General features: G+C 40.5%; 1 non-coding gene across 1 annotated transcript; it reads left to right on the top strand.

Moving 5' to 3' along the window:
- The first annotated feature begins 12,076 nt into the window (after window positions 1-12,076).
- Window positions 12,077-12,195, top strand: LOC112485330. The gene has a single exon (XR_003048403.1). It is a non-coding gene; the product is annotated as a 5S ribosomal RNA (ribosomal RNA).
- Window positions 12,196-13,186: the final 991 nt, after the last annotated feature.

A 13,186-nucleotide genomic window follows, 5' to 3' on the forward strand; every position in this document is an offset into this window, starting at 1 on the left:
TAGATGTGGTATAGGGTCGGGGTTACGTAAGATCCTTTTAACAATACAAGTAGATTGACTCTCATTGAATAGAGAATCTTTTATGGAAACACTATGGCACATAAGCTGAGTTATTTAAGAAAGCATAATAAATTTGATGTTTCCTTTCACCTGACTGCATTCCTGAAGAATATTCAATGTTCATCACCCACACATACATACACACTCAGAGGCATACACAGCAACACTTCCATTTCCTGAAAAGATTGAGTGATAATCTATTTTAAGCACTGCTAAGCAATTTAAATAGAAGAATACCAAGTTGTCTTTTTAAGTAAACTTTTATTGAAGTATAACAAACATAGAATATATGAATCATGAGTGTATAGCTCAATGAATATTCATAAACTAAACTCACCTGCTAATAGTGCAGATCAAGAAACAGAATGTACAAGTTCCCCAAACCTCCACATATGTCTTATCTATTCTGAGTTCTAATACTTTAGTTTTGCCTGATTTTGAACTTTAAACAAATAGAATCATACAATATGTACACTTCATATCTGACTATTTTTGTACAAATTCGTGAAATGCATCTAAGTCATTATATGTAGTGTAATTTATTTTCATTGCTATCTGGTGTTTCATTGTATGAATATATCACAGTTTGTTTATTTTACTGTTGATGGGCATTTGGGTTGTTTTAGTTTTTAACTATAATAAATAGTGCTGCAATAAACATTCTTGTACATGTTTTTGTGGATGCACATATGCACATACTTCTTTTGAGCCTAAACTTGGGAGTAGAATTGCTGGTGCAAAAGGTATGCATATAATCAGCTTTCATGTTGCCAAACAGTTTATGTACTGTTTTACACTTATATGAGCAGTGTGTGATAACTCCAGTTACTTCTCACCAACACTTGATGTTTTTCGTCTAGGGCATATAATAAAAACTGTGCCCAATCCTCCAACTTGTAGCTTCTTCAAAATCACAAGTTCTTTTTTCTGTTTCTTGCGCTAACTCCTCTTCCTTTGCTTACTCTTTACGTGTTATCTTTTTTCCTAAGGTTTCATCTTCTTTCTTTTGCCTTTATTATTTGACTCACACTAGACAATTCATTCAGTTTTTCAGTCAGCAAATGGTGAGTCCCTACTATGTGCTAGGGATTATGCTTGCTGATGAGCAAAGTAGGCCTGGTCTCTGCCCATTGAAATGTAATCATTTAATAGGTAAATCTAATAAATGACTTTACTATCAAACATCACAATCACTGCCATAAAGGAAAAGAAATGAGTGTCATGAGTATAACTTTGGATTGAAAAGTTTAGGAAAAGCCCCTTTGATGAATCTGAGATAAAAAGTTGAGTAGAAGGCAAAAGGATAGGTGTTGGGAATCAGTATGTGTGAAGGTTCAGAGTGAGGAAAGTGCTTGGAGCATTCAGAGACCATGGGAAGGCAGGCCGGTGTTGGAATATGGGAAGCAAAGTAGCTTGCTGTAAGTCTAAAGAGGGAGGCAGCAGAAAGAACATGTGGAGCCTTGTCAGCCATGTTACCATTTTGTACTTTATTGCAAGTGCAATGGGAAACAATTAAAATAGAATAGGATGTCCACATAATCTGATAGGCTTTGTCAGGTCACTCAAGCTGCTGTGTGGGGAAGAAAATGGAAAGAGGCAAGAGTGGAAGCAGGGAGACCAGCTGGAAGGTTACTGCAGTAATCCAGAGATAATGATGACTAGTAGCTGAGCAGTAAAGTGGAGATAGAGGGAAGTGGACACAGGTGAGGCGAAATTGGAGAGGGGAGGGAGCACAATGGGCAAAGTCTGGTTTCCCATTGAAAGTGGTGGGTGAGAGGAAAGAGTTGGTAGACTTGTCTTCCAGATTCATGCCTTGAGCAATTGAATGGATAGGGGAGCCATTCTCAGCTAAGGGATATTGGAGATGATGCAGATTTGGGTATGGGGAGAATCACAAGTTTTAGTAGCATTTTTTTATGCCTCTGAGACATACAGGTAGACATGCTTGATGGACAGTTTGATGTGGAGATTTCGTTCTCAACAGTTTGGTTTGTCCCAGGGCTCTACACTCATTGAAGGTGAGGTATCTCATTGTTTCGGGGGAGGGCAGACATAGCTGAGAACAAGGTGTTAAGGATTAGCCTTGCTTTAAAAATAGACTACTTAAAAAAAGAAGCATAGAAAAAACTAATCCTTTTCATTTGCATGGGACAGATTTTGTGAAGAAAAGAAAAAAATTGAGATTTCCAAAGAGGTAAAACTTGGAGAACTGAGCTGAGAGTTTACTTAAAGACCCAGAGGAGAGAGGATGAAAGACATGATGTAAAGTCAGCTTCTCACCACACAGGAAGGCAATGGGCTCTGCTAGGCTGAAGGAAAAGAGATAGAGGTTTAGAAAGAGTATGGAGCCAGCAAGGGATAATAAGAGAGATAATAAGAAAATACTATGAATATGACATCACAGACAACAATGAAGATCAAATATTTTAAGGAGTAAATAATTAACCTCATCAAATGCTGCCGAGAGATCAGGTAAGAAAAGAACTGCTGAGTCTATGGATTTAACCAGATGGAGGTCACTGGCAGTCTTAGCAGGAGAAGCCTCAGTGCTGCAAGGAAGAGCAGATGAGAGAGTGAGTAGACTGAAGCGGAAGTGGGGATGAGAAAGTAGAAGCACCTTTGGTGGAACTTTTTGTAGAAACTTGGATGGATATGGGAATGAGAGAGCATTATTTAGAGGAAGATTTAAAAGCAAGAAAAAATTATCTAAAGATGCAACTTTCTAAAATATGTTTGAGTACAGACGGATAAGTTGAAGATGTGGGAGCTAAGTCCTACCTCTGCCTGAGAAGGCAGGGGGCAATGCGCCCATCCACATTCTTGGCTGCCATGGTGGTGGTGAAAACTAGCTGCTTAGCTCTCCTGCTGTGGGAATGTAATTGACTGATAGCTCCAGCTTCTCTCCTTCTGGATCCACCCCTGCATCCTTGCTGAGGCCATGCTTGCCACAGATTGTTTCCCAAAATGACTAAGCATGGCAGAGCCCTTCCTAGGGCAATTTTGGCATGAGGACACCCCTACTCCACCCGATGGTCCTGGATAAACCTTTCTTGGAACTATGCTGCAGTCTGAGACTCTTCCTGCCCAAACTTTCTTTCCCCCTCCTTCACAGTTGCCATGCCTGCCTTATAGTTTGAAGGCTCCTCTGCCCTATACGCCTCCCCCTTTTTATCCTTCAAAGGCATTTCCCCCAGTAAATCTTGTGTATGTTTAATTCTGCCTTTGCATCTGCATCTAGGACCCAAATCTACATAGCTACTGATTCCCAAATCAGTTTATATCTTTGGATCTCTTCTGACCATCAGACTTGTTTTTCTAATTTCTGATTGGACATCCTCAACTGGAGTATTGCAGTGAGTGATCCCAGCTCGTTTCCTCACTGCTGTTCTCGACTCTTCTGCTGATTACATTGCTCACACTACTATCAGTATCTTTAAAAATAAACATTTGGTCATGTAATGTTTTAAAACAGAATAAGCTTCATTACTTACCTGCTTTAAATTCTACAGTGGCTTCCCATCACGCCTACAATAAAACAGAAACTCCTCACCATGGCCTCCCTGACATCTAGCGTATTCCCTGGGCTATTTCTCTATCATGCACAACTTGTTCCTTCTTGAAAGCCTTTCCTCTTGCTGTTCCCTGGAACATTTTTTTCCTCCAGATTTTCAGATGGCACGCCTCTCACTTCATTCAAGTTTCTGCTTCAATGCCACCTCCTCAGATACCTTACATGATAACCTTATCTAAAATTGCTCACCCTATCTCTACCCACTATCATTCTTTATCTTTGTACTCTGCTTCATCTATTTTTTTTTTGGTTGGCATTTATCACTCCGAAATTTTATTAGTTATTTGATTACCTCTTTGGGCTCGATAAATATTTAAATATCTATGGCATTCTTTAATTTAAAGCTTTTGACAGCTATATAACATCTAGAGCAATACAATCTGATAATAATACAATGTGAACCACATATGTAATTTCAAAAATTTTAAGAGCTCTCTGTTAGGTGTTAAGCGTCCTGGATAATGAGTGTGAATGGGATTCGGCAGCTGTATGCAGAGATGCAAAAACCCCAGGTGGCCATAACTGGTAGGAAGGGCAAGCCCACTTCATAGAGGTAAAAGCCTTCTACCTCATAGAAAAAGCACTGAAAGAAGAAATGTGTGACTTGGCTGTACCATGACGTAGTCCTAGACCTTGGGCAGATCGCTTGGTCCACGATGGCAAATAGGTTTTATCTTTCATGTCATCTTCTGTCAATCGATAATGGCTGTCTGGAGGTCTGCTGAGGGACAGTTTCTGAGGCTTAGTCTGAGCTTCTGGTGAAGAGTTCCTTGATCAGTTAGTGTTGTCTGCCTTGGGCACCACTAGAATTGAACTGAATGTTCTGACTCCCTCGAAGACTCACTGTTTACCACAATCTAAAGAGGATAAAATAACAGCTCTCTCAGCCCAACATGGGTGTTATGAAGCTCAAATTTATGCATAGAAAATGCTGTGAAAGTCTAACACGATACTAAACTATTATGAGAAATACATCTTAGTGGGGTCAGGGACAATGTGTGTGTGTGTGTGTGTGTGTGTGTGTGTGTGCCTACAGTGTGCCTATTTTCCCCCAGGGAAAATAGAGAAGTACAGGTCAATATTTTCCAAGAAGCTGGGTCAGAAAAATGCTCAATCGTGCCAAGCTCGGGATGTGGAAAAGCTTCCTGATGAAGATTAAGCCAACTGATGAGCTTTAAAAAATCTTATTTTTTAAGATCAAAGTATCAATTTATTACATGTATACATGCACATATTTAATCTATACATTTTCCCCAAAACAATGATCGCTTTACAAATCATTTGAAATTTTTAATAGGCTCAATTTTTGCTGCTTTGGGAAGGAGAGTGTCGTTTTTCTTCTTTTATAGACCACTTATGGTCTGACCAAATTTACTTCTTCTTTCTACTTGGGTATCTTTCTTGGCTTCTCTCCTTTCTGCAGATGCTCAGACCACCTCAATGAATCTGCTATTATTGATTCAGGAAAAGGCTTTGATTCTGCAAACCGCAAGCTGTTACTCATGAAACTATGACAACTTGGTATTAGCTACAAATCAATGAACTTTTTAAATGCAGTCGAAGCAACAAAACTCTCTTACTGCTAAACGTTGATAAGCTCAGCCTGGAACTGCCAAACCTTTATCTTAACAGCCATGTGATCTTTGTTGCTTTGATAGCCCTTTTGCTGCATTGATAAGGATTACACATCTTAGAGGAGCTGTTGCCCTCTCTAGAAACATTTCTAAGGTGGCTGCCGGAGAAAAAGGAGTCTCTTTATATGGGTGGGCTCTGATAGGTCAGTATTCTCAAATAAACCTTTCTCAGGCCCCTACCTTTTCCTCCAAGCTGTTCTTTAGAGACAAAGTAGAAAAATGGAAACATGTCAAGGAAGAGTTGAAGCTGTGTTGAAGGGCTCTTGGTATGATTCATTAGCAAGGGCGATTAGATCTTCATTCTTCTGAACCATCCCATGGATATAGCCTCCTGATCCTTGCTTCACAGCCCAAGTAGTCTCTTTCTCTCTTTATTTCTCTCTCTTAGTCCTTAGGCAATAAAATGTAAGTAACTGGGTCACTTAGACATCTGGTGTTGGACCTTATCATTATGAGCCTCATTTACTTTCACCTGGAGTATGGCTGCAGACTAATTTAATATAACTTAGGAGAGCAACGGGAATAGCTATCTTAGGGAGACTTTAGAGGTGTATGTGCGGGAATAGCTATCTTAGGGAGACTTAGAGAGGTGTATGTGGAGACTGATACTGATCTCCCATGTGTCATCAGCCTGAGGCTGGGACTGCCTGAAGGTCTGTGGTAGTAACTGCTTGTTAAATTGACCCTCTGCTTGCCGAAACTCTGATTCCCACCTGGTCAGGCATTATTTCAGGAACTGAAGCTTTTGTTATTTCTGTTTCTTCTCTGTAGCCTCTTCCTTTTCCTTCTGTTCTTCCTTCTTGTCTTGGACAGCACTTCTGCCCCATTTCACATCCTTGCTCTTCACCTTTTACTAGGGCCATTCTTGCAGCCACCAGCTCTGTGCAGGTGAAATCTGATGCTGCTGGCTCAGCTGTACTGTCTGGCTTTCACTTTCTGTCCTGGGCTTCTATGAGGTCACCATGTTTGGATGCCTACAGAACCTCCGTTACACTCGTGCATTTGCCTCCTGAAGGTGAAAGGAAGATAACACTTAGGGAGCAAACTTTGTCCAATGTGAATTGGGAGAAGGTAGATAAATACTCCCTTTATTCATAAATAATCTCTTTATTTTTCTCTCCTGCGAATGATTCTGAGGTGCATTTTACTCAGCTTCTCAGAGATTCTGGCAAGATCGAGTCCCAGTTTCCCACAGTGACTTTCCTTCTCCCCTGTCACCATTCCTATCCCTGGAGTTACCTCCCAAATTAGCTGCCTGGACACAAGCCCCTGTCTCAAGTTCTGCTTTCCAGGGGAAATTCAGGCCAAAATGGTCTAGAAAGCAGCACTTCAGAATGCATTCTGGAATGAGATCACTCTCTGGTCTGCAGGGAATGGAGATCCCACTGCTCGTGTTAAGTGGGGTGATGACTTCTGACTTCCAGTAACACCACAATTATTAGAATCCTACTGGGAAAACAGTGGCCTGAGAGGCTTATGCAGTAGCTTTGACACTTGAATAATATGGGGACAATGCTAATTATAAGGATTGTAGGGTCGGGTTGACTTTCATTACCTGCTTTAGGAGCTATGGTGAATATGCTGTTGCCTGAGCTAAGCCGGAACTACATTTCCCAGAATTCTCTTCAGTGTAGTTCTAGATTAGTTGGCCTATGAGGGGCACTCATGTGAGATTTGGAAGGTGGCCACGTGCATTTGTGTGAAATTTGAAAGGCAGCCATATTTATTTCACAATCAGAAGGTATCTTAGTCCACTCAAGCTGTTATGACAAAATACCGCAGACCAGAGAGCTTATAAATAACAGAAATTTATTTCTCACAGTTCTGGAAGCCAGAAGTCCAAGAACAGGCTTTCAGCATGGTCTAGTGAGGGCCCTCTTATAAGTCACAGACTTCTTATTACATCCTCACATGGTAGAAGGGGATAAGAAGCCCTGTAGGTCTCTTTTTATAAGAGACCCATTTATTCTTTCATAAGAGACATATATAATCCCACTAATGAAGGATACTTCCTCATGATCTAAACTCATCCCTAAGGCCCCACCTCCTAATCCACCACCATTGCATTGATTATTAAGATTTAATCATGAGTTCTGGGGGAGACACAGACATTCAGATCATAGCAGAAGGTGAGCAGGAGTACTATCCGCTGTTGCAGCTTATGAATGTTGTTGCTGATCTACTGGCTCACCTTGGGGGTGTGAAGCAGCTGCCAGCCCGCAGCTCTTGCAGTTCTCACAAGATCTCCCTCTTCAGCTTCTCTGACTCCTGTGCCAGACTGCTTGCCTGGCTACTTCAGTTTTAGCACTGGATGCAGAGGCAACAGCTAAACATAGACTATATAACCATTTCCCACAATTGTGTAAGGTTGAATCTCTGTAATAAAGCCCCTATTCTAGATCATTTCTAGTGGTTCTATTTTTCTGATCAAACTCTGACTGATACAGAAGCCCTGAAAATAGAAAATGTAGGCTCAATTTGGCTGTCAACTCAGGCACTCTGTGAATGTTGGAAAGCCCCCAAGGCAGTTTTTAAAGCGATTCATCTCTTGCAGCTGCAGGGCAGATAGTGCTGAAGTCCAACTTAGGAACCAATTGTAAGGATGGTAATTTCCAAGATGTAAGAATAGTAATGTTACAAAGGAGACTGAAAGCACAATCCCCCCAGGTCTTCTATGCCAATGCCAGGGCCCTGATGGGAGAAAACTCTGAGTTCTAGTATTAGGACATTTGAATAGACAGGCCTCAGAATGTTGGGTGCCCTAGATTCCTGTATAACCCTGGGCCGACAGAAGCAGAATTTCTCCTTTGTTAGGGGAAGACAGCCTGCTTTTGCTTGGAAACCTACAAAGCCTCACCAGATGATCCTTATCTTCCTCACGGTCTTGCCACTCATTGCCTCCTGACCAAGAGTTACAACCAAGTCACAGAGCAACCCAACTGAAGAAATTAGGTCATTGCTCTGGGAGGAAATAGCACTCTACTCCCCCAAGCTGCAGAACCTAGCTGATATAAACTGATGGGAATTGGGGGGAAACATGTGAAAGAATAGATCCTGAGAAAAACTCAACAGTGCTGGGACACCGGCATCTTTGAAAAGCTCAGAGAAGCTCTGAATGATTTCCTAAGATTTATCATCCAAGTCACTAAATTTCTTTTCCCCACTGTCTAGTCTGCTGTCCAACCTACCTTTGATTATTTTTATTTCATGAACTATATCTTTTGTCTTCAAACTTCTAGTTTTTTTAAAGTGTCCTTGTTCTTTTAAAATAATGTCCAGTCTTGTCTAATACATTTTATTACTTTATATTTAAAAATTAAAACATAGTTTTTTAAAGGATTTTTTAAAAGACTGATTTTTATTAGGGGCGTAAACTTCTGAAATTTGTTGCCTTTGTTGTCTCTTCTCTCATGAGTTTAGTTCCCTCATATGAATTGTAAAAATAACTGGTACTTTGGGTAAGTATATTGTCAGAAAGCAATTTTACTTTTATTTCTACCACCTTTTAAAATTTTCTCAGTTAGTCTGGTTTTTCCTTGCCATTGGGTGTAAACTTGTGCAAGCCCAATGCCATTTTTATACTTTAAGAAATAAAAAGTTCTACAGTCACTTTACACTGAAAGCACAGTCATATATATCCAGTCCTATGTAATAATCAGCACTTCAATTTTCTTTAAAAGGCCAAGAACTTGCTCCTCTTCTCAGTAGGTTTTCCTGGAAAAAGGGCCATGGTTGGGTTCTTTCTTTCCCCAGTTCTTTTCTGTCAGTTCAATGAGAATGATTTCTGATCCCCATGGGGCTGGAGGAAAGATAAGAGGAGGGAAACATTCTTAACTTATTGCTACTGTCGTTCATTGGCTCTGTAATATCTGGGCCTGGCAAATGTTCAAAATTGACTTGTTTTCCTTGGGCGTTTTTACGGATTCTTCCAACATTTCCCTTCCCACCTGTCTAATGTTCCCTTTATCTAGGTGATACACATGCCTTCAGCTGTCTCCTGCCATTTTTATAGCTCCTAGGATCTGGTGGTACCTTCAGTTTCTCCCCACTGAGACCTGTTCATACCTCTTGGTGAACCCTATATCAACTCTTTCCTCCATTCAGTCCATGGGAAACACGTATGCATCTTTTGCCTCAACACATTCTGGAGGGCAGGAACCACGTAGTGAGAGTATTCCCAGAGTGTCTGTTCACAGCATACCACATTGTTTCTTGAATATTAGATTTCTTAGATGAGAATCAGACTCTAGTACGTGATGTCTGCCCTTACTTCTGTCTCTCTCTCCCCGTTGTGTGAAGTAGGTCTTGGCATGCCAATAACTATCTCCAAAGAAATCATTCACCAATATCTCCTTGATGTGGATGAAGGGTTTAAGAATCATCTGACTTGTTCTTCACCACTTCCTTTGAAATTTCTATATGGAAGTCTGCCTCACAGCTCACTTTGGAATCCCATATCCATCAACATAAGATCTCAACCTGTTAAGTAATTTTTAACGAAGTGGGAATGAATTTTCTTTGTGTGACCCAAGACCTTGGGTTTCAGAAGTGTCCCAACCATATGGATCATGAGTTTCAAGTGAGCGTATGTATTGAATTCTCAGTATGTACTTCCTGCAACCTGTATGTGGTTATGAACTTGGACTCCACTCCCAAAAATAGTGCCAGCTTGGGATTTTGATTTCTCTCAAGTGACCATTTTACCATCTGAAACTCTAGGTAAGTGACCCATTCTTCTAACCAGCTGAAGATGTTTTTAGGAATTTCAATTCTTTTAGCCAATTTATCTGCCAACCTTGATTCTCTTGAAAAACTTTAAGGGCATTAGAGAGGGTGATTTCTGATGCAAACAACAAAATAATCAACCTATACTAGCTTAATCAAAAAACAAAAGTGGGGATTTATAAAGTCATGTAGAGGCTCAGGTTAAGCCTGGTCTCATGAGAGGCTTTTTTTCTGGGCACAAACAATGTGACCCACACTATTATGCCTTTCTCCTTTTCTCAGTTCTGCTGGCTGAGAGTTGGCTCTGTTCTGCTGAGGGTTTGCTACTCAGATTGCCCATATTGCTACTCAGCTACTACTGATGCAGGACAGGGCGAATCTGCCACCTTCTCCCCTCACCCTTGCCCTGCCAAGTGGAGATTCAAGTCCCACTTCAAAGACAGAGCATTGTCTCCTCTCAGGGACAAATTGTGAGAGAGCCTGAGAAAGACTCAGAGGGATAGAGAGAAAGAGAGAGAGAATGAGGGACCGAGAAAAGACCTAGACAGAGAAAGCAAAGAAAAAAAAAAGGCCCTGAGTGTTCGGGGAATTCAGTTTATATATTATTCTTAGTTTCTATGAAGTACTGTTTAAAGACTTTGACTTTGTTTACCCATTTTCCTTTGCTGGTATGGGTATACAGTGTGAAAATTAAAGGTATGTAGAATGAAAAGTGAAAAGGTGTGTTAGCCTGGGATCCCCATGGTTTTAGCTCCAGGGAATGAATGATTGTGTTTATTTTATGTAGTGCATGACTTAAAGGCTGTTTTCCTGTTTCCCCTTCACAGTATGGGCAAATGGTTTGTTAGTAATCCCAGCAGGACTCTTCCTTAGTTCTGCAGGTGTCCTCATGGTTTGGAGTGGTTTGGCCACAGGGCTGATCAGCACATTGCAGTCTCTGAACATAGCTTGATTCAACAATGCCCTATCTTTACATTACTACTGTTGAGGCAGTAGTTCTCAAATGGGGGCAATTTTGCCCCCCTAGGGGACATTTGGCAATGTCAGGAGACGTTTTTAGTTGTTACGATTGGAGAGAAGGGGCCGGATGTTACTGGCATGTAGTAGGTAGAAGCTAGGAATACACAGGACAGCTCTCCACAATAAAGAATTATTCAGCCCAAAATGTCAGTAGCGCTGAGATTAAGAAATCCTCTCCCTGGTCTACATGCTTTCTCTTTTTAGCTAGTAGAGAAGAGATAATCTGTGCCAGAATTACCTGAAAAAGTCCTGATTGGACCACTTTGATAAGTCACAGCCACTTCTCAAAAGACACTTCCTCTCTTCTATAAGAGGAATCTTTTCTCTTTACTTCCTTCTTCTTTCCTCCAGCTCTTTATTATGTTGACAGGCTTATCTTTTTTGCTTAAATCCTCCACCTAGTTTTTCCAGCTTATCTTCCAGTAGTGGGTGGAGAAGAGAAGGTATGAATACATATTCTAAATCTTACTTTTGTCACTTATGTGTACATTTATATTACATGGTTGAGAGTACATTATACACATGTACAAAACATAATATTAAGTACGATGCCTTTTTTTCCTTGATATTGTATAACAGGTATTTTCCGTGCCATTAAAACCTTTTTATAATGACTATTTAATAATTCTGCATATTTCAACATGTGGGTAAGCCACACTTAAATTAAATTACCTATTAATTTCTTTGACTTTGGTGTCTTTCATAGTAAATTTATAGAAGACAAGAATGGATTCTTTATGTGGCCACTTCTGGGACTTTAGGAGCAGAACTAACATAGGCTACTGTTTCCTTTCTGCGGGCTAGGAGTGTAAAGGGAGGATTTTAATAGGTAGTTTCTGAATGATTGAAGACTGATCATATTTGAAGTATCTGGGAAATTTGTTAAAAGTACAGATTTCAAGGCCCTGATTCCAACCTACTGAATCAGAATTTCCATGTATGGGACCTAAACAAAGGTCCCCTAATCATTCTGATGAATAATTAAGTTTGGAACCACTGGCATTATTTACCTGAAGAAACATCTAGCTTGCTCTTGGCATAAATTCTTTCTTAAACCCTAGTTATTATCTACAGCCATGCCACCCTGAACGTGCCTGATCTCATCTGATCTCAGAAGCTAAGCAGTGTTGGGCCTGGTTAGTACTTGGGTGGGAGACCAACTAGGAATACCAGGTGCTGTAGGCATTAAAAAATAATCCTAGTTATTATAATGATGTTTTTAGAAGTATGATACCAAATGGTAGTTGTAATAGACACTTGTCATTTATCACAGCCAGGCAGCAAGTGACTCCTTTTCTTTGCTTAGAGAACTCTTCAATTTTCGAGAATTGGTTTGGGGCAAAAACTACCCTGCAGAGACCCTAAAAATATCTTATCCTTGTTTTCTTAGTGTGCCTTGAAGCTAAAGCTCATGCATAAGACATAAGCTCTGCTGATTGGTTATATTCATGTCACGCTCTAACTTTGGTCCTAAAGTTATTAGAAGACAGGAATGTGGAGCTTTCTCAGCACAGGAGGCAGCAGCAGTGGTGGCAAAGGGGCGCTCCTGGTGATAGAGAGACAGAGGGGCCAATCAAGGTGTCCAGAGTTCAGGGCCGGTGTCAATGGTTTCCTCATTAACTTGGTTCTGTGGTATCATTTCAGGCATTGTTCCTGGAAGCTGAACCTCAAACCTGATTCTCCATCCCATGACGATTCTATGAGTTATGCAATATCCATAAGGTAGCAAACAGAAAAATCCTCAAACAAATGAACAAACAAACAAACAAAAAACAAAGAAATAGGAAGTCTCTCTGATTAGTCAGCTTCAGTGTGTGAGCTTGCAAGGATTGATCTATTCTATTGTTATCTAAGGAAGCAATAGATAAGTATTTTAGATCCCAGTTTACAAAGATTCCTTTTTATTCAAGAATGAAGTTTAAAAGCCTGTGTTTTTGTCCTAAAGCAGGGGTTATCTCAAGTTTGCATGGTTGTAAGCCACAAGGGACCCTGTAGACAGAGAATATCTTCCGCAAAATGAGGTTAGGAATATACTTGGAATGCCTGGAGAAGTTCTCATCATAGAACCAGGAAGGGGGCATGTTGGTGAGGAAAATTAGAAGGTCATGGTTATAGTTGGCTTTCTGAACATGAAGTGACCTGCAGGAAATCCCTGCTGAAGCCTCTTCAGAAGCAT

This window comes from Pteropus alecto, unplaced genomic scaffold (assembly GCF_000325575.1).
Source record: "Pteropus alecto unplaced genomic scaffold, ASM32557v1 scaffold68, whole genome shotgun sequence".
NCBI lineage: Eukaryota > Metazoa > Chordata > Mammalia > Chiroptera > Pteropodidae > Pteropus > Pteropus alecto.